At 36.9% G+C, this 21,468-nt stretch overlaps 1 protein-coding gene across 3 annotated transcripts in view; it reads right to left on the bottom strand.

Annotated features, from left to right (window-relative positions):
• The window catches only part of tp53i11a (tumor protein p53 inducible protein 11a), a 71,484-nt gene extending 50,248 nt beyond the window's left edge, over positions 1–21,236 (bottom strand). The window contains exon 1 of one of the 3 annotated variants that reach the window (XM_088611061.1): positions 21,072–21,236. The gene's annotated coding sequence lies outside the window, so the exon portion shown is untranslated. Of the gene's footprint in view, positions 1–19,371; positions 19,623–20,348; positions 20,526–21,071 lie in introns of those variants that run through there. The other 2 variants (XM_088611059.1, XM_088611060.1) reach the window with 2 other exon arrangements.
• Positions 21,237–21,468: the final 232 nt, after the last annotated feature.

Raw genomic sequence — 21,468 nt, 5'->3', positions numbered from 1 at the left:
TTTCCTCCCAGCAATGATGCTCCATTCTGTTTCAGATCCTCACTTTTTAAATGTTTTTCTCTCTTCTTCTATTTTGAAAACAGAAACATCCCTCAGAGGCACTGTACTGGCATGGTAAATTCTTGTCTGCATTAAACTGACACTGCAGATATAAGAACAGTCCTACAGAACTGCGCACCTCTCTTTACCTCTACAGATGAAAACAGACTGATGTAGAACAGCCTTTCAGCACAGTAAATAATGCTATTTTTTGCCATTTGCACACTTTGTTTTACAATAAATCCTTTTAATCAGACATGTTTTAAATGAAACAGCTCGTTTACAGAGAAAGTGATTGATTTATGAAATAACAGGAAAGGATAACACATCAAACAGGGAAAATGGAAATGGAAATCGGCTCTTTAAAATTCTAGAATCCTCCAAGTGTGAGAAGCAGATTTTAAAACCACACCTAGTAGAAAACAGCCTGACAAAAAAACAGAAAAAAATGTGAGGTTGTACTTTCAGCAAGTTAAAAAAAACTGCAAGGTCATTTCTGTTTCAGCCTTTTCATAGGTATCATTGGAATAATTTCAGCCGACTGTGATATAGTGAATGATAACGGAATCTCATTGTCTGGTAATGTCAATAAGCCTTCTGCTGAGCAGCACTTGTGACCCATCATTGAGCTCTATTACGTATTTTATTCACAATCAGCTTGAAAAAGCACTTCAGAATTCTCTTCATCTCCAAGCAAGCAGCACTCAACAGCCTGCCCTTTCCAATTCCAACAATTCTGAAATATGAACAGATACTAGGGTTTGACTTCTAAAGTTCAGCTTGATAACCAATTCTGCTTCAGAACCGAAGAGCTTCCACTGTAAGAGACAAGGAAAACTACACAGTGCGTTTATGTAGTGATTCAATCAAATCTAATCGTTAAAAGGAAAAAAAGCCTCACTAGGGCTTGGCTGACCCTTCATTAAAAGCAACTATTTATTCCTAATTTATATTGCAATACTTGAATTTAATTTTACAGCAGTTGTCTATATTTGACTTCATTCAACACTTGCCCCATTAATAAGGCAAAAAGGATTTTCTTAAATCTAGTATTATTTATCATAGCTCAAGCCAATTATGTCCATTTGGTCTTTGAGTTTTTCCATTATGACCGACACTGGTACACGTTTGCACTACGGTCATTTATCAGGGTGGTCCACACGACAGTTCAGTTCGCCAATGACATCTTGGATCTATTCCTGGTAAGTCCACCCGAGATACTGCTCCAACAAAACAATGACACAAAGGTGTTGTTCTCTTGATAAACAGGGAATATTGGTTCCATGCTTTCTTGATTCTCATCACAGTTAACATTAAACATCTTCACCCGTGACCAGTCAACACTCTCACTGTGAAGATTGACACTCAACACATGAGATTTAATGTTCATGCAACATTCCAAGTTAACCAAGTCTATCACAGTCAGACATGACTGATTAATTAATCAAAATGACACCAAAACATACAATCAATATCTAAAATATTTGAATTTTTCAAATAAAAACCCCATAAATAGCGGTGTTTCTTTTGATGCTCGGTTTAGCTTACGGTTTTATCCGCAACACATCCTGTTGACACTTCACACTTGCACGTCAGGGGTTGTGGATGCTGAAGCAAAAGCAGGAAGGCAACTCTTCCTGGCACCGTATTTTTAACGACGTCATGATAGCTGAGAGTTGACTGGGGGGGGGAGGGGGGCAGGATTATTCGCTACATGCTATTTATGCAGCAGATTTGGAAGGATCTCGTTAAGAATCAGGTTGTGGACCTCAGCACACAGGGCAGGGTAACAGGGAAACCCAGCTGTTTGTAATTTATAGGAACTGTGCATGGTCAGCAACAGCACAGCATAATATACTGACATCCCACCAGGTGTTTAAAGATGTTACAAATAAACAGTTAAACTTTCCACTCTTCTGTCAATGTGAATTTAAATACTGCATAGAGTACTTCAAATACACAATTCACAATTTCAGTAGTGTGATCCATTAAGTACTCTACATTAGCTTTTAGTAATCTATTATACTTCCATTAAAAATACTGTATACTACAATTCCATATTGTGCCCATGAAAAGGCTTCAGTAAGCACATCAGCTTTCAGACTCTATTGATTTACTTTCTTTCCCTGTCAGAGACAGTGGCTGAAATATGATGCAAATAAATTCTCACTGGTACCCTGCTGGCCAAATTCATGATGGCACTCAAAAGGCATTATGAATTTGCCATCACCAGGTCCTAAATGTCAGGTGCGGATTGATGTAACAATTAAAATCTAATTTAGTTAAAAACGGGACTGATGTTTTCATTTCATTCACATCCCACTCCGATTTAATATCTCCTCTTCTGCTGCTGAAGAAAGTCTAGTATGCTGCTTGTTTCTGGTGTAAAAGTAATTTGCAAAATGCTGCAGCAGATGATAATAAGCAGATAGGTAACTATTAGGGCAAATGACTGTGCTCAGAAAGGCGCTGTCTTAAAAGAATAATGTCAACCCAGAAGATCCGGATCCTTACATTACTACACACATTCGCAAACCCAAAGAATTCTCTGAGTCTTGCACAAGAATTGACTGCCAACTACAAAAAAAGTACATAAAATATGATTGAATAATGAATGAAAATTCTGTTAACGTAGTTTGTTATTGAGATAGAAGTTCTGTTTATATTAGACATTTTATCTGCATTTTTTAACACACTTATTTATGAACTCTGTGCTTAATGTAATTTTATCACCTGCACATATTTCAAAGACAAAAATAAGACTTTCAAATTGGACCGCTCCTATGACAGCAATTCTGAAATTAAACACTTGTCAATGCTATCCCTTGCAGCTTCAACACTTTTATTATGCCACCCGTATAAATATACATGTATCACATAAATATTAATTAACAAGACTCCTTTACTGCCACCGTGATGCCTTACATATTTATTCTTTAAGATCTAGTCTTTCAAAAAAATCAAAACGTTTTGCTAGAGGACACTGATCTGTCCAGGGGAAGAGATGGATTACTGCACACTTGAAGAGGGGTATTTAATGGATTGGAATTATTCTGCAATCCAGACTTTTCTCTCTCATTTTACAAATTACTCATTGTTTATTAGCCATTATTTCCTTCATATTGCCAAATGTTCTATTTTACCACTGTTCTGCACTCAATGCACAGAGTACTGCTATCTTCTCCTTTTGCAAAACATTCTGGAATCAAAATAATCAAAAGAACATATGTTTTTTCTGGTGGAGATCTGTCAGCCACAAGACAACAAGAGGCAGGATTCTAGTATGTCAACCTGATGATAGCGTACAGAGGAAAACAGCTCTGAGGGGAATAACTGTATATCATTCCTTACAGGTGTGCATACAGAACATTTGGCATGGCCTTGACTTGTAAAGTCAAGAGAACTGCTAAGACATCTCATGTGGAAAACATCCCTGCTGAGCACGCAAATTACTACAACAAACTGAATCTCTGTAGGAGCTAAGCATTATGAATTAATCAACTTTCAACCTATAATAGCACTCAACACACCACAAAAAAGCACCATATAGCTAGATGAAGTGCTTAATTTACACTCTTGAGGAAATGTGTCTTTGGTTCTCCCTAAGAAGTACTTTAAACATTAGGTGCACACAAAGGAAAACATAAAAATCACAAAATAGTCACATAAAATCACACACAGATGCATAAAATCATAACAGCACAGGACAGATAAATCAGCAAATAAATTGGGTGAAGTGGGGAGAACCAATTTAATTACCTTCCTTCAGTAGTTTTTACACAGGGAACAAAGGACTTGACTTCGGTCCCCTAAACCACGTCCCTGATGGATGGGTGGGATAGGCTATGCTGCTGAATTGTGGTATAAATCACCAGCCTGGGTCTGCTGTTTCTCGTTTATGTTTCCTGCCATTCTCACAATTCTATATAGATAGATTTTACCTTTCAACCCCAGATGTTCAAAGCACACTGTCATATTAAATGCCAAAACACTCTCAACAAGGCTGTTATAAGCCATCTGTACACACAGTCAGTTTAAACACTGAAGAGAAGCTCTTTAGTCTTGGTCACATTTATTTCCAATGGGCTAGACTGGCACCAATTTTTTAAATGGTCCTGAAGAGCTTAAGGTAAATTTGCAGAGTCTCACTAGGACTGTATCATCTATTCTGCATATACCGCATGCAGAATAGGTCTTCGGTCTTGGAAATCCTAAGATTTTCTTAGGAATAACCTGACAGAATCTGGAATTAGGATCATGACTTCACCAGGACAATGATTTACAGTGTTTTCTGCTGGGTGTGAGCACAGAGGCGGATACCATGAAGCAGACTGATGGTAATACATACCTGTGAATTTTTGTGGGAAGATAAAGACAATATTTACAATCAAAACTGAGAATTGTGATGAAGATAAGACTGTAAAATGTCAAAAGTTTGAAAGAAAAATAAATTGCTACTCTAAGAAATTAAGTACAACAGAGGACCAAAAAGTAGATTACACAGTGAAGAAATAATCAGTTTCTGGATAACTTTGCATCTAATTTTGGAGAACTCTGTAAACTTAATTATTGCTCTTTATGACAATTAAGTCCCCTTATCTTAGTATTTAAAATATTTTAGGAGAATATACACAAACAAAATGTGTATATTTAATTAAAAATACCTAGATCACTTTAATAACAATCACAACAACAATAAACATTTCATATAGTTATGAATCTCAGTGTGCTATACATAAAAAATTGTCAACAAGCTTACCAGTATGAGTAGTTGATATTCCAAGGCAATATGGTTATAATAGTCACAGTTTTATGGATAACAAAAATAGGTTGGTACTTTCCATATATTTAGTGTAAATGTGCTATACTGAGGCTTAAACTTGCTAAATTTAAAAAATACATTACTTAGTCTTTCATGAAATAAACTTATCTAGAAATAGAGAACAAATGACAAGCTTTTGCTGAAAGTCATTCTGGCAGACCATCAAACAAACACATTCATAGCTAAAAATCAAACAGCCACATTAAAAAGCAACCTAATCTGCCTCACAAATTCACAGACGGTGCACATCACAGCAAAGTAGTGAGAATGAATGTTTGTTAGATATATAAGAAGGACTGATTACTTAGCATAATGAACAACAAGAAATACAGATCTTTAATAGCACATATTTTGTGGATAAAGGCTAAACAACAGAACTAGGCAGGAACTGTATTTTCATTATTGCACTTCAAAAGTATTGATTTGCATTAAAGAACAGAATAGTAAGCACTATGGAATGAGTGATCACAAAAGCATAGGCCTTCTGCACAGCATGCATCCAAGAACATATTATTGTAGCTCACTACTCGACCAGAAAACAAATCTTTAGGTTTTATCAAACCTTTAATTCACTTTATGATGTACCATAAATGTTAATGTGGTATTCAATGGGATATTGAACATAAACGCAAAACTAACTTTATAGGAATACCTTCCCAGTATACTTTCAGAAAAGCCTTTGTGAAGCAAGACACAGAGCAACACACAGGGAAATCATGTTTATTGCATTGTCTAAAATTGTCTTTAGGGTTTCTCTTTTGCTTTTTCTGCTATTATGATGACAAATTCTAATTCATTTAGTCATAAAAATGATTCCTTAAGGGTACACATGATGAAATGAGGTAGGGAAAAATTTGTGTCATTTACGTTTTGCTGCACAATACTCCGCCATTGAGTGCCAGAGCACTAAACTGTCTATTTGTTATCCTGATATTACTTCTTTACACTGTGCTTGGTCAAGACGTTCAGCCCATTAAGGACTGCAATTGTGTATAACCAACATGAACAAGATCAAAACATGTGCAAGGTTTTTTTTTAGCAAACTTCTCTACATATAAGGAAGGGAATCAGATACCACATTAAACTGTTCTTGTACTGTAGGCGCACTTAACTGGAAAACTGCACTCAGCGTAACTGGGTCTATGCAGTTCATTGTGTTTTTACTGGAACGTGGGTTCACCAAGGCAATTTAAAGATGTTTTAATCCTCAAGAGAAAAAAAAATCCACAGAGTACACATAACTAGACATTCAGTTAGGAAAAAGCCATGATAAAATTAAAGATACAAATGTAAATGTATTAACTACTGCTTCGTGCAGTAACATGTGATTATACAGGTTGCTCTTGTTTCTTAAAGGGCATTCTTGGGTTATCCTGTGCCAATTATTATCATGAAATTCTAAAAACTTTTAATTAAATTTAGAAAAGAGTAAAACCCAGAGTGTGTGGGATTGGCTATGTTAAGTGCACGACAAGATAATGAGTATTTCTAGACAGAAGTAACAGCATTTTAATTAAACTGTTACGAGACAGTATGCATCGGAAATGAATTAACCGCTCTTTAATTGCCACAAAAATCTAAGTGTCAAAGTTTAAATCCACTGGGAAAACTGGAGCACATTCATCCCTTTTAATTTGGTCTGTTAATTGCTTAAGTGCCTTAACTGCATTTTTATAAAACCACCTAATCTGACTTTGTGACTGTTCGTACCATTTAGGCACACAAAATATTACCATTGGCATAATTTATGTTAACAATTAAAAGTAAAAAGCAATGGTCAATAAAGTATAGGTGTTTACCATGAGTAGGTAAATTCAAAATACAATAAGGAATAAAGAATACTGTCAATGCTATCTGAGAATGGGAACGATTTGTATCGTTCTCTCAGACAGACATGAAGCAAGCTTTTCATACTCAACATAGACATACTGCACATTTCCCTGCTGGAGAAACAGACAGGGGAACTATACTCTAAAGGACAGGCACCTTCTGGTTTACAAAGCAGGCCTTTAGTACTGTCAAACCAAGGAACAGTTTACAAAAGAAAGACAAAACAGCATTAAATCAGGAAAAAGCAACCATACTGTATACTGTATATTAACAATGGTTCTTCAAAAGCATCATTGTTCAAGTTGCAACAGTTATAGTACACCAAAGTGCTAACCCTACGAGCATTCTGCAACATATCATACAGTAAGTCAATAACCGATACAGTTCGAAAAGTTGCAGTGCAGTTTGCAGTAGCAATCAGTCTTTGTCTGAAAACAGCAAAGTATTAAGAACGTGAAACGGGAATCTTAAAGCAATCAGAACACCACATTGCACAAACCAACAGCATAACATTATCACAGTATACTACACATACAGTATGTACAGTACAGGTTTATTTTCACAATTCCTATTTCCTAAGAGGAATAAACGCGCTCATGTGAGGTCAAAATAAGAGTCTCTCCCAGATACTTCGTTTTGATCAATAAGATTAAAAATTAGTGGGGAGGCAGGGAAAGCCCCTGACAAAATCTACAACTAGCATTAGAATAAAAGCTTTTTAAAATGGAACATCTAAGGGGATAAATGAGTTCACAACTGGATTTTAAAATACTCAAGGGTTATGGTCCAAAACCTTACAAATAAATCTTTCAGCCTGTCCGGGAATAACCGTTTGAGATGTTATGCATGAATTCCTTACTGTAGTAATTTAACCTTGCTGAACGTAGTGTTTGCACTCAAAATGCCTTTGGATGTCTATGATTGCTTCTTTAATGTTATTTCACAGTGCACAGCATAACATGCAACCCTGCCATCCTTACAGAAAAGCCCTCAGGAATATACAGTATTATGCAAGAAGCAATTCAGAGGAAGAATCATTTCATTTTGTTGTACTATGTGTATGATTAGGTTGAGTTTAAAATGTAATAAAAAAGAAGCCTAAAATAATTTTGTTTGACTTCAGAAAGAAATTGGCATGACAATCCTATCACAATGAATATACTGTGCATATTGTTTGCGAATGTGAAAGGGAATTTACAGTATATTGAAAAGAAAGGTCCTCTTTACTAGTGGACATATAACGTCATGTCTAAAAATGTCCAACACACACAATGTACTATTGTGTGTATGGCTTCAGTTTTCCCACAAAGTATCATTAGAATTGAAACACTCCATAAAAGACAGGATACAGGGGAGAAAGCATACATTTCTTCTGTTTTTTTTTTAAACGTATCTCCCATTTTAATTTATCTTTGCAAATAAATGAGCAAGAGGAGTACAACAGCTTTCTTAGATCTTGGGGATGGGTTCTAGCAATGCAAATTACATTGATTTTAAATTAATCATTGCTGTAGATACACTCTGTTACATAGCAGGAATTGCCATTTCTGATTTGATTTCGGTTTGACATTTTAGCCAGCAATTCGGGGAGAGAACAAAAAACAAATTCCAGGAGGCGTATTAAAAAAAAAATGGTCTTTGGAAATCCATGTAGTAATATTAGGGGATAAGTAGCCGTGGTTTTATTTGGCAGCCCATTCTTTTCTTCTTCAGCTCTGACAAGCATTTTTTATTTATAAAACATATATACTTTGAAGGAGGAATCAGTAAGATTGGCCAATAACAGGCAGAAGAAAAGCAGTAGTGAATAATTCAGAGAACAACTGCACAACAGAAAAGAGTTACAGAAAGAGGCTGCTATAAAGTAATTTGGTCAGGGACTAACCCACTCCAAAAGGTCAGTTCTTCATTTCTGGAGGCATGAGGCATTACAGACACACTGGAAAGAACTGATCATCTCATAATGCAGCAATAAAAAAACCTTCTTTATTATAGTGCCAATATCCTTGAAAGATCTGTTTTGGAATATGTGCTAACGTATCAAACCAACTGTTTGCACATATTCTTTAATATAGAGTAGGACCATGGTACTCTTATGTCCTGAATTTCGGAAATGGCTTCCTTGGGCTATGGTACTAAAACAAATCAGGAATGTTTTATAGAAAAAAAAAAGGTTACCTAACCTAAGAGAAAGCACACCAAAGGTTCTTTGGTCTTTTGTTTAATTTGCTTGTAGCTATTACTGTCATTGGTACATGTTTAAGTGTGAGCTACATGAAGATCTTCAATAATTTTTCCCTACATAATTTATGCAGAATAAAGTTCCCTCTAGTCAGTATTTATTGCAAGAGGTCATCTAATTTAATCACACAATGGAAGGCGTTTAATAACCATTTTGTTCCTTTTTACTTTATATACACAATATAGACTTTATACTCACCCAAAATGCATTTGCCCACTGTTTTAACTCTATGAGAACGACACCCACAGAAAATTCTGATCTGATTTTATACCCGCCTTCTTCAGTCATTCACCTCCTCACTTCAGTGTAGCTACAAGATCCCCAGTGCCTGACAGGAGATCTAGCACCACACAGAGGACCATTACATCTTTTCCCAACATTACTGCAAGCCTGAAGCCACCTGTTTCCATCACAGGAGTCACCGATTGTCAGCAAGCCAAGAGTGCTGGCCAGCTAATCCGAACACTAGCATGGTGGCGTCTGGCTGCCACTGAGGGAATCCCAGTCAGACAGTGACCTCCAACTCTCGGTGTGTGGATTAGAGAGCTCAGCCGGTGCTTCAAGTGAGCACCTTTACGGTTTTAGCCACTCGGGAGTCCTCCAAATGATCGTAGCCCTTTGAGAGGGCAATTAGCTGTTTCATCTTTGGTAAATATTAGTGTGATATTTTTAAACGAACAATTAAAAATATTAAAGTTCTTTAAGTGAAAGAGAGCATCCTTTCTTACCTTGTCTGGGAGGAGGCACGGTAACTTATATCTGGGAGCACAGGACACAAGATGAGACATTTACAGTGTCCTCCAGGCTTAATCATAATCCCAGAGAAAGAGGAACAAAACATCTTTTATTTATGTATTTATTGGAAGAGGCCATGCAATGTAGTCAGACAGTGAAAGGCGTTCAATGACCTTTTTTGGGCATCACCAGTTCCTCGACACATTTACAGTGTCCTCCAGATTTAATCATGCTCCCAAAGAACCAGGAACAAAACACACCATTTAGCAGAATGAGGACAAAATCGGATAAATTGTCTCACTAATCCTAATTATAAATTCTAATAGTGTTATAATTTAAACATAATAGCATTTGTTCCTATATCATCAAGTGAATAAATAAATCTGGACGGTACTATAATTTTCCAGACTACATTGATGCTCACCCTTCTTATTTCATCAGTGGAAATAAATTTGGAGAATATGTCTAACTTATTCTTATTTAGACTACACTGAATTCAGGAGCTACACAATATGTGCCTTGTCTTTGAAAGTCAGCAGTCATGTACGAAAGTCATAACAATGGGGAAAATCCATTGTAACAGTATATTTAACTGAAGGGCAATTTGTAATTTTACAAAGATAAAAAGATTTACAAAGGAATACCAACAGTAACCAGGAATGTAATTCTTTTACATTAATTCTTAGATTTATTTTCCGATTTAAAGATTTTGGACTTTAGAATCATGTCATGATCACATTTACAAAAACTATTTTCTTGTATTTCATACATAGCTTTCAATTAATTATTTTTCAACTTCTAGTCTTATTTTTTTCCCATTAAACAATACCAAAATATTTAAAAACTATTCATTTTTCTGTGACTATCATGCACTTGTTATTGTACAATGTTCATTTCATACAGGATTAACAAGAAATGCAAAACAAAATAAGGTCTTAAATTTAAGACAATGAGACTTCAACAGAGCAGGAAGAAAAGAGATTACCGACTTGCATAAGGAAAGGCACTCTTCTTGAACGTTATAACACTAACTTGGTGAGGAAATGTTTTATAGCAGGTTGTTTTGCCCCGTTACAGGACCATGTATGGATATTGTTTGAGAGGCCATAAACTACCATCACAGAAAAGAAAGTCTGGCCTGTTTTAAAATAATGTTCAAATCCAACCAAATCCCATTCACTACTCCAGCAATCATACAATTTCAAGATCAGATGGCAGCAACAAAGACCTTCATTCATTCTGATTTATTGTACTTTAACTTTTCCTTCTATAAAAAAGTAACATATCAACCCACACAAAATGGCCAATACATTCAATATGATAAATAGAATGCAAATGCTCAATGTTTCTGATCTTAGAAGAAACCCCCATTACAGATAAGCAATTTAATCTTGCACTGCCAAACCACTATGTGCTGACAACTGCAAACTGCAGATTAAAGTGTTTCTTTTTTAAAAAATTCAAGCAGCCACTGATGGCCAGTGAGTTACAAAAGACAGTTCTGATCAAGGCTTTGGACTCTTTTGGGGTTTTGGAACACATGCCAACCCAATGGACATTTGTATGGTCAAGGTTCTTTAATTGAAGGAATCAGGCATGTACAGTAAATACCCCCTTTTACAGTTCTTCATAATCAGCGATCAACTGTAATGAAATTAGGGAAAATTACATAGTGTATACCACAGAGCAATAAGCGTAAGAGCTATATTGAAGACACTTCATTCTCTTCGAAGTTTGAAACTGAAATGAGAGCATCACAATGCTGATCTGCCTTTTGGAAATACATTACACGTGTAAGACTCTTTTACACTGTCTGATAAATTTCTTTCAGAATCTAACTAGCTGTCATTTCTGTGATATCACTCCATTTTGGCATTGCATGTTCAAGTCAGTTCTAAAAGAGGGAAACGGCAGCACATTACATACTCTCCCACCTACGGCATATAAATCTACAAAATAACCGCCTTGAACATTAAATCATTAAATCACAAAGATTTCCATAAACACTCCTTCGATGCTGTGAGGAGCTAACACCATCCATGGAGAGATTTCCAGCGGAAACATCGAGGTAGCCAATACCAATACCAAAATGAACAGCCATGCCCCAAACACACATTTTCCAGTTATTTTCTGAACTTTTTCGAGAGAAAGTCAAGAGTATATAACTTTTCACTGGCTGCCTCCCTTTGAAGATGTATGTGTTCGCGTGTTTTCTCTTCACAGTATACAATATTTATATAAAACCGTACAAAATTTCAACCTCATGCCAGATTGTTTATTTTAATACAATTCATCGAATTAATTTTTTTCTCCCTCTCTGTCAATAGCTATGCAGAAAATTGAAATTGAAGTGCACACACTTCTTTTTAAGGCAGGGTTTATCAAACACAAAGCTTCCTATTATAGAAAAATTCAAAAAACATAAAAAAGCCATTCTGGATGAAGACTTCATTTAGTGAAAGGAAGTTCCCCTATGATGTAGTCTTGTCCATGTAATTTGCAAACCTCCATACAGTACGTATCGGTTCAACTGTGAAAAACAGGACAATCTGGAGGATGAATATGGGGTACTTTATTCATAGAGACATTTCTCATGATAGATTACTGATTAAAAAATAATAACAATAAGTAGGCCACCATCTGCTTTAACTGCGAGAATCCATCACAACCTGCTGTGTCTTCTCTAAGGACCCCCAAGACAACACCCCTTAAATCCAGAAAGCCAATGCATCAGACATGCAGTGCCTGTGCCATGTGAACTAGAAATTATTAATGAATTCATCCACAGAGAAATAATAAACCTAGAAGCATGAAAGCAGTCAACCAAAGTGTCAATATTGTTGCAGAAGATCTTATCATGATTATAAAACAGATCAGTTATTATGGTTTAGATCCCATTCCAATGTGGTTTCCGAAGGATGTCCTTAGTCACCTGTATAGTGATAACTTTAATTATAACCTGTTTGCTGGCAAGTGGAATAACTGGAATTACAATTGCCTTGATAAAACCTTTTCTGAAAATGTACACAGTACATTACGACAAAAACTCTTAATGGATTCCATCATGAGCACAGTCCACAGAAGACTTATTATTCTGCATAAAATGTACCTACTGTACTTCATTAATATTAAATAAAGGTGCATTAGATTATTGGGAAAGAACTTTGTGGGAATGCTCTGAATCACTAAAAGAAACTCTAGAGGGCTCCGACTTTAAGCCACAAAATGTATTTAATTCTTGGATTAGGAGGGAAGGTACTGTGCTAATTATTGCTCAAGATACAAGATGATCATTAAAGTTCAGAGATCACCAATGCAACAATGAAAAACAGCTTGTCTCTCTTTCCTTGTACTCTAAGACCTGAAAGCCCAATGATCACTCATGATTGATTTCGCAACCCTCAAATCACTGCATATTTTAAACTTAAATATACAATGATAGACAGTGGAATAAATATAGATTATTGGAAATGAAACACTGATATCTAAGGCATTGATAAGATACAGGTATACTGTATTTCAATACTCTGGTTTTAAGATAAATCATAGTCTACTGGATATATTTTCATGGTATGACAGAAAATATCATTAGCACTGTACCTTCTAAAAACATATTGTATCCCAATAAACTGCTCCATCACCTTCCCTCCATCACTATTGACCATGAACAAAACAAACAATTCAACTGGGTTTAGCAGATTACACGAAGTCTCAGCAATTACAAGACTGTTTTTCTTTGGAAACAAGTGGTCTCTAAGTAAAACCCTCCAGGCAGTAGTACTAATTTCACATCTCTTCCAGTCAAGGGTGACAGCCATCTCTTTTAAATTAGGTGCAAAACAATATAGTCACAGCACACTTCCAAGAACTCTGCAGAGCCATCTGTCAAGACAAAGCAGTGGGTCCAGTGAGAATACATGAAGAGCCCTGCACTTATCCAGCAGTCATACTGCATAGACAGTGTCTCTGTTCGTCGATGATATTTTCCAGGATCTAAAACAGCAGGGCAACCTTTCAGATCAATACAGCAGTCACAAGATTTATTATTCTGTTCACAGACTTCTTCTGGAACATTGCATTTTGTCAGGAAAATAAAATATAAATAATGCATTTTAGGGAACAATAACCTGAGCATCCAGCAAAAGCAGGGCCAATTTCTGTAGTTATCTGTAACATCAGGACCAAATTAATAAGATTTGTTTAACAAATAATATACTGAGAATAAATATTTCATTTAGTCTTTTCATGGTAAAAGTAACAGCGAAGACTGAAATAAAAAAAAATAATAGAAATATCACTATTTCAGGGCATTTGTGCAACAACTGTATGCTTTTAGGCTAAACTAGTCAGCAGTATTGACGAGAACAATGTCAGGTCTGATAAACTCTACTATCAAAGAAAACATCAAAATAAGGGACAACCCAATAATCTTCTTTCTGTCCTCTTCTGAGCTCTACAGGTGAGAGAAGAGGTCTCTGTTCTGAGAGGCCTTTATTTTCCTTTTTAGCTGAGCAGTAAATTAAGTAATTAACAGAATTATTGTATAAGTTAGACAAATACAGGATAGATTTTCTTGACTTAAAGCAGTGACTTCCATAACGCTACCAGTTATCAGTAAATACCTCAGAATCTGGTCATAAGTGCAGCATTACAATTCTGCAATAAATTTATTTTAATTTGTCTCTATCCCTGCTCCCAGAAATGTCCTACCCAGCAGGTTTTATAGGTTGCCATTAAATCATTAATATCTAACGACCTGGTACATTATTACTCTAATCTGTTAAACCGGTTATTTTTTTGCAGTTCATCAATGTTCTAACCACTTTATCCAGTGCAGGTTTGCAAGGAGCTGGAACCTATCTCAACACACAACGGGAACAAAGCATGACAGATCCTGGATCAGACAGACCAGTCCATCGCAGGGCACCGGCAGGGAACACACGGGCACACACGCAGGGCACACAAGCACTATTTTTCCCAGAAGTCAAATTACCTTACCAGTACAGTATGTATTTAGACTATGGGAGGAAACTCATATGAACAAGGGAAGGACATGGTAAACCCACGCAGATAGCAACCCAGGAATCGGACCCAGGACCCCAGCGCCACTAGACAGCAATGCTAACCGTTGCTCCACTGTGATGACCAATTTAGAGTGGTACCAAATACTCAAAACCATTCAGACCCCGATGCCCATAGTTCCTTTAATTGAACAAACTACTGCCTTAATTTATCTGCTGCTTACACGTGTTCTCGATCTAAAAACAAATCGGTGTTTCAGAGTAACCTACAAGAGCAACTGGTGAGCTTGGGTAGAACAAAGGTCAGAAAAGAAATGTGTGGTTTAGAGAGAACAAATCACAACCCCCTTGGGTTAAAAAATCCTATAGGCCACAGCCACAAGTCAAGCATGAGCTTCGGGTTAAAAAATAGCCAATTCATTGCTGCTTTTATTCAGCAGAGGATTCTGTTGCTTTTCAGAACATGTAACGAAATGTGTCTTTGTGGTTCTCCTCATGTTGGCACTGCATTACAACATTACAAGAGATTAAAAGCTGATATGACATTATATAGTTTTAAGATGTTTTTGAATGAAAAGTACTTCATAAATGCAATTTAATATTAATTTATAATCAAGAGATTAGCATGTTGAGGATATTAAACATGAATTGACTTTATTGCATATACTGTAACATCCATAACTGTCTACAGCTGAGTAAGAAACTCAGAACAGAGTAGCGCTGCTCAGCTGCCTAGCACCAAATACCTTCATATAAGCAATTAAAGTCCTTGTTCTCCACTTAGCTGCTAAGTTATGGTACATCCAGTTTTTCTGAGGACACTGGCACATGGCTAAACAAAACCAGCATTTTCCAGGTCCCTCCAGTACTATGCTCAGTTATTATCACCATTTAGCTCCATGGTTCCACACAATATGATGGATGTTTTTCACATTAAGCTCCCCAGGACATTCGGCAGATTAGAATACAAATGTATACTGCCCACTGTGGCCACAATTTAAAATCTGTAAGTCACAATTTAAAAAGACTGTAAGGGTCAGCTACTGTACATTAATACAGGCAGAACTTCCGACCTTCACACATTCACACATTTAAAAAAGAAATAAGAGAAGGGTGGACAAACCTTTGCTGCGAAGAGGGAAGACAGAGACTTGTTCTGGAGAAGGGAACATCTACTGTAGGACTGTCCTGAATAAAGGTCATATCTGGGTAAAGTGGGCTCCTGAGGTGCTCTCCCAAGCACAGGGTGAACTCCATGATCCAGGTGTTGCGGGATCTGGGGTGTGTGGGTCATGTCAATAGCCAGCTATGATCAGGATCCTCTCGATATCAACACACAAATTGCCAACAAAGCTGAGGTGAGAGTATCTTCCATGGGTCTCTTGGCCCCTGGTGACAAAGCGATTCTGAAGCTCCCTGGGTGCTTGCAGGCCGGTGGTGCTGGAGGTGAGGAACACGCCTCACCTCCAATCGACTCTGAACCTCCTGCCCAGCGATGCACTGCCAGCCACTATAAAATGGCAAGTGGCTCAAAGATGGTTGGGTCAGAAACATCTGCCTACTCTTCCTCATTATCCTTCATGTGAGATTTCATAAGCTGAGACATGAGAAACACACAAGTGGCAATTCCACATTGTGTGGACAGCTGCTGTAGTGTGTACAGTTTTAATACAAATATTAAATTATCTATCCCCTACAGTTCTGCTCTTAGCAAAAACCAGATGAGATTGTTTTTAGGGCTAGCAAAGGTGTAACACATTGTCTTCAACTTACCTCAAAGAAAGATTCAGGCTGTAGGTTAATAAGGAAATGAGGTAATAGGGCCAAAGGAAATGGTTCAAGGATGCACTCCATCACAGAGAACATTAAGATGTGAGGCAGTGACATCATGTTCTAGCCCTGGAGGCAGACAAATGGCAGAAAGTGGAGGAAAAGAGACTGAAAGGTCTAGCCTTTCGTTAACCAATTCTTGTGGGGTCTGCAAAGAGAGTCTGTGGTTGTTGAAATGGTCTTCACAGCCATGAGCAGACAACTATATCCCCCAGCCTGACCTGTGGGAAGTGTTTTCTCAACCTTTCATTGTCTAAGAATTTGATGCAGCTGGAAAACAAACTCAACCTCAACTGTGCTGCCACAACTCAATAAGCAAAAAAATATTATATTTCTATTGATCTTACATGCTAGCACACTGTTTCCTTTATAAGAAGGCATTTTGGTCCCACAACTTTGTGTTTCAATGCTGCTCCTTAGGTAGCTTGATATACAACCAATTTCAAAACCCTTCTCTTGACCTCCAAAGCACTAAATCAGCTCAATCAAGACTCATTCCTACCTCACTTTTACTCTACACCTTAACAGTTCTTACAATTCTGACTTGGGGTGGGCCCCCATGACAAGACATCAGACTGGGGGACAGGGCTTTCCATGGATTTACACCTAAATCTGCCTGAGACTGTGTGAGCCTTTCCATGCTGTCTTCAAAGGCCATTTTAAAAAACATTTCTTCAGTAAGGCATTTCTAGCAAGTTGTCATACAGAAGTGCTATTTTTCTTTGTGTGTACCAACATACTGTATTCATTCTTTGGTGTGGTGGAGGGGAGACCCCATTACCTGTAAAGCGCTTTGAGTGGAGTGTCCAGAAAAGCGCTATATAAGTGTAAGCAATTATTATTATTATTATTATTATTATTCTAATGTTACCTCCACTGTAAATGGCTTTGAGATGACTTGACATGCTACACAAAACAGAATTACTACTGACATAAAATTTGTTGCACTCTATTTTTGAGTATATTGTTAGCACTCATACTTGCTTTAAACCATGAAAACAGGGATGTGGTTAATTGTATTTGAAAATCATTTGGTCAAATTCAAGTATATATTTTACACAACATGTGTTCATACATTTTAAAAGTATTGTGTATTTAGATCTATATTTGTATAAAGCAAAACACAAATATTAATTGTATGCACTATCGCATTTCCTACAGTGGGAAACTTAATTTCCCATGTGCTTTACTGTAGGATTCATTGCTTATCAGATCTGGCACTCTGTTATTTTGTGTACATTTTATCTAAACCCTCAGAGTACAGAACACAAAACACAGGAAGGATTACCAGTATACTGTATGTGTCACACAACATTAAGTCATTACCTCCCTCGTACCAACATAACATCCTTCATATTGACAAATGTGTTCTTTCCAGATGATACAGCAGTCTCAACAGCTACAAAGCACATGGTTTTCATAGAAAATAATTAGGAATTGCACTAGATCTGAGGATAAAAAGATGAAAAGGCAACACTGGCACAGAATCCCAGGATGTGACTTGTGTGTGATGAAGGAGAGACTAACACAGGGAATGCATGTACAGGTAATAGGACCTAGGACTACATCAATCAAAAGGGAAAACAGGAATTATTCATTCTGCTTTTTCAGTGTAGAATACACATGGATCTATGAGCACCATGTTATTTTGTTCAGATAACAATGAAAACATAATTCAGAACATTGGTTTTCAGCGGAATAAAAGGTTTTGTGTTGGAGAATCCATTTCTATCAGTCTTTAAAAAATGGACTATAACATTTCTGTACATACACTAATTCTTAAACGCGTCTTTACCGTTAAGAAGGGAAGCCAAATAAGTTCTTCACAGGTTGATATACTTTCACAAACACAGGGGAACAAGGGTTTGAAAAGATCTCTAAAGAAGATTTAGTCCTGCTCAAATCAATCTGCAAGCAAAGGTTCAAATTATCCCAGTGTATATGACACTTTTGAAATAGCTGGCAACCTGAAAGGACAAAAACAATATTCCTGAGCTTGAGAAAAAAATAGCACCTGAAGACTGATACCTGTATTTACAGTTACTTCTTCCAAAACTATGGAGTTCAATATGCTTCCACCAAGCAGAGTGCACATTGCTTTACACATGTGGACAAAAAAATAGATGTGTTTCCTAAAACGCGATATTTTAACCACAAACAGCTACGTACCGTATGAAACAGAGTAACTATACAGCTTTAAAAAATAACAACGTTTGAAGGAACATCCGATTCGCATCTAAATTTAAACTTACTGTAAACATATCTACAAACGGTCGCGTTCGCGAATATCGGCTAATTAGCTTTTATTATGACTTAGTACACCGAGTCAGACGTTTCCTTGACTGTAATATTAGAGAGTGTCGAAAGCTAGGTTCCTTGAAACAACTGGAATTATCAAGAACAGTTTTGATGTCGGTTTAAGGTCTTCTAAAACTTTTCATGCTGAATGGGTGCACACAGGATTCATATACAAATTCTTTAAAATATTAGGTTTTAAAGATAACCTGGGGTTACGGACTGATACATTATGCATAGCTATGAAATAAAGTGCAGGGCTTGTAATGGGCTGTGAATTCATTATGAATCCGTCTAGAAGCCAGCGCTTGACGCATTACTCTGGTTCATTGATAAGCATAAAGGGCGAAAGAAAACAAGAAAGCAATAAAAAAAACAAGCGGTCTTCACTTTGAAGTAGCCTTCAAAAAAGCATCTACAGTAGCGTACACTGATCAGTCACAAAAGCAGCAAATCACATATAGACCGCAGACAGTATTATGCGCAGAACTATGGAACACAAACTTGCAAAGTGTCTCTACCAATAACTACTATTTTAAACAAAAGAACAGACTCACGGGTTGTGAAATATAATGCTGTAATCGGTTTCCTGTTTTCGTACTCTTCGTTTTACAAGCCTTTGCTTTACACACTGGAACCGGTAAACAGCAACGTACTGTATCTCAAACCTGTTGTCTCTTCTCGGGGAAAGAATATACTTCAGATAAAAGGCAAGCGTTTCAAACGAGGAACAATTCTTAAGTGTTAAAAAAGTAAAATCTATAGCCTGACTGAACGATATAAACCTACACGGTTTGAATAGTCAAAGCCGAGAATCATGTGCACGTTCAGAAATGAAAGTCCGCAAATCTTTCTACATCGGTATTTATCAAGAAGGCGGATAAACGCCTGCTTGCGCCATTCATAGAGCATTTGAATCAAACCCATGTTATTAAATTCGCTCACGACACTAAGTAACCAAGTTTTGTAAACCTGTGCAGCTCAGGTGTAACAAATGAAGAGCTAATTCCCGTCTGAAATTGCAGAGTCGTTTTAAGGAAGCAGACGTAATTTTTGAAAAATCCAGTGACTCTCTGAAGCTTAATGGTATTACAAGATTTCATAACTATTCACGTCCCCTTAAGCAAAACATCTTAAGTCCGCTCCTATTTTCCGTCAAACTACGTTTATTTGCTATTCAGTCTTCAAGGTTTTCAAATGGAACAGCCTCGACATAAATGCCAACTTTTAGCGTGTTCCATGCTTACATCTTTAGTGAATGATATTGGGGGAGAAACGTTTTCTCTGAAGCATTCAGATGAAGGTGAAAGCTAAAATGGGTGAAATTTCGCACAAACGTTTGTACAACTATAACGTACACAGGTGCACTACCATCAGTATAAATAAACTATATCGAATATTATCAAGCTCATCAAAAGCAGATTCTTCGGCGGAGCTACCCATGCCTATAAAAATACTTGCTATCATCTTTAAAAAAACTGTCACAACCCTACAAAAAGCATAACGATTGAAAACGGATAAAGTGTGTACTTACAGGCTTACAGCAAGCTATCCCAATGCCTTCTCTGTATCTCCTGCGTGTTCGGTCTGTAAGTGAAAGGCTTGTGGCTCATATATTTACATCGCTTTGCTTTGGTTTAGCAAACACATCAGAGAATCCGACAGAAAACCCACACATTTACCGTAATTTACATGAAACAGCTACAGTAGACTGCTCCACTACCGTAACTCATCGCCTATACAACGTCCTTAGAACTTTTCAAAGACAATACATTCTCTCGTATTTATGGATGTTATATTTCGCAATTTTTATCATCACTTCAGAGTAAAAAACTCATTTTTGCAAATAGAAACCACTGAGTATTGTACATACAGTATGCACACCATGATACGCATTCTTAAAGTTCCTTTACCTCATTTACGCACCACTCAGCACTATACAGAAAGACTTTGTTTTAATTTTGGCCATTGGTGCATCTTGCTAAAAATAGCAATTAGGCTAAATCGAAAAATTAACTGTTTTCGTGCCGTATCGTTTATCAGTTTATCAATAACACATTGGACAGTGAACTGCGCTGAATAACTATTCTTTTTGCAATAATGAGGCCGCGATTTGTATTTTTCGTTGAAAAGCATGATCCCAGAAGCGGAGTAAGAATGTACATTTCCTTTTTCACGCAAAGCGCGAAGACAGTATTGTTAATATTATATAAGACAGGCCGAGCAATAAAACGTGCAGAAAACAGTATGGACTTACTGGCGTCCTTTGTCAAACATTTTTCAATGCATTTATATGTCTTCAGCGCTCCGACGCCCTTTTATTTCTGTCCCTTATGTTCTGTAACGTTAAGAAGCATATTCCAGAGAGGTCTATTACACAGGACTCAGCTAACATGTAACTCTGAGTTTATGAATGAAACACAGCTGCAAAAACAGAATCTTAAATCTTAGAATGTACCATGGGAACTAAACATGTAGGAACTGTCATTGCTATCAAGACTGTTCTAAAAAAACAATTGTTCAAGAAGGCTGAAATAGGATTGCTGCTCATTAAAACTGTGCATTCTACTGTATATGGGGTAGATTATATTTAGTTTCCATCACTGACGGATACTCTTCCTCAGGAAATATCTGCATGGGGAATTAGGAAGAAG

The sequence above is a fragment of the Lepisosteus platostomus genome, chromosome 18 (assembly GCF_059453375.1).
Source record: "Lepisosteus platostomus isolate fLepPlt1 chromosome 18, fLepPlt1.hap1, whole genome shotgun sequence".
NCBI classification, from domain to species: domain Eukaryota; kingdom Metazoa; phylum Chordata; class Actinopteri; order Semionotiformes; family Lepisosteidae; genus Lepisosteus; species Lepisosteus platostomus.
Note: the sequence above shows the minus strand (reverse complement) of the source record. Positions and strands in the feature narration are given on the sequence as shown.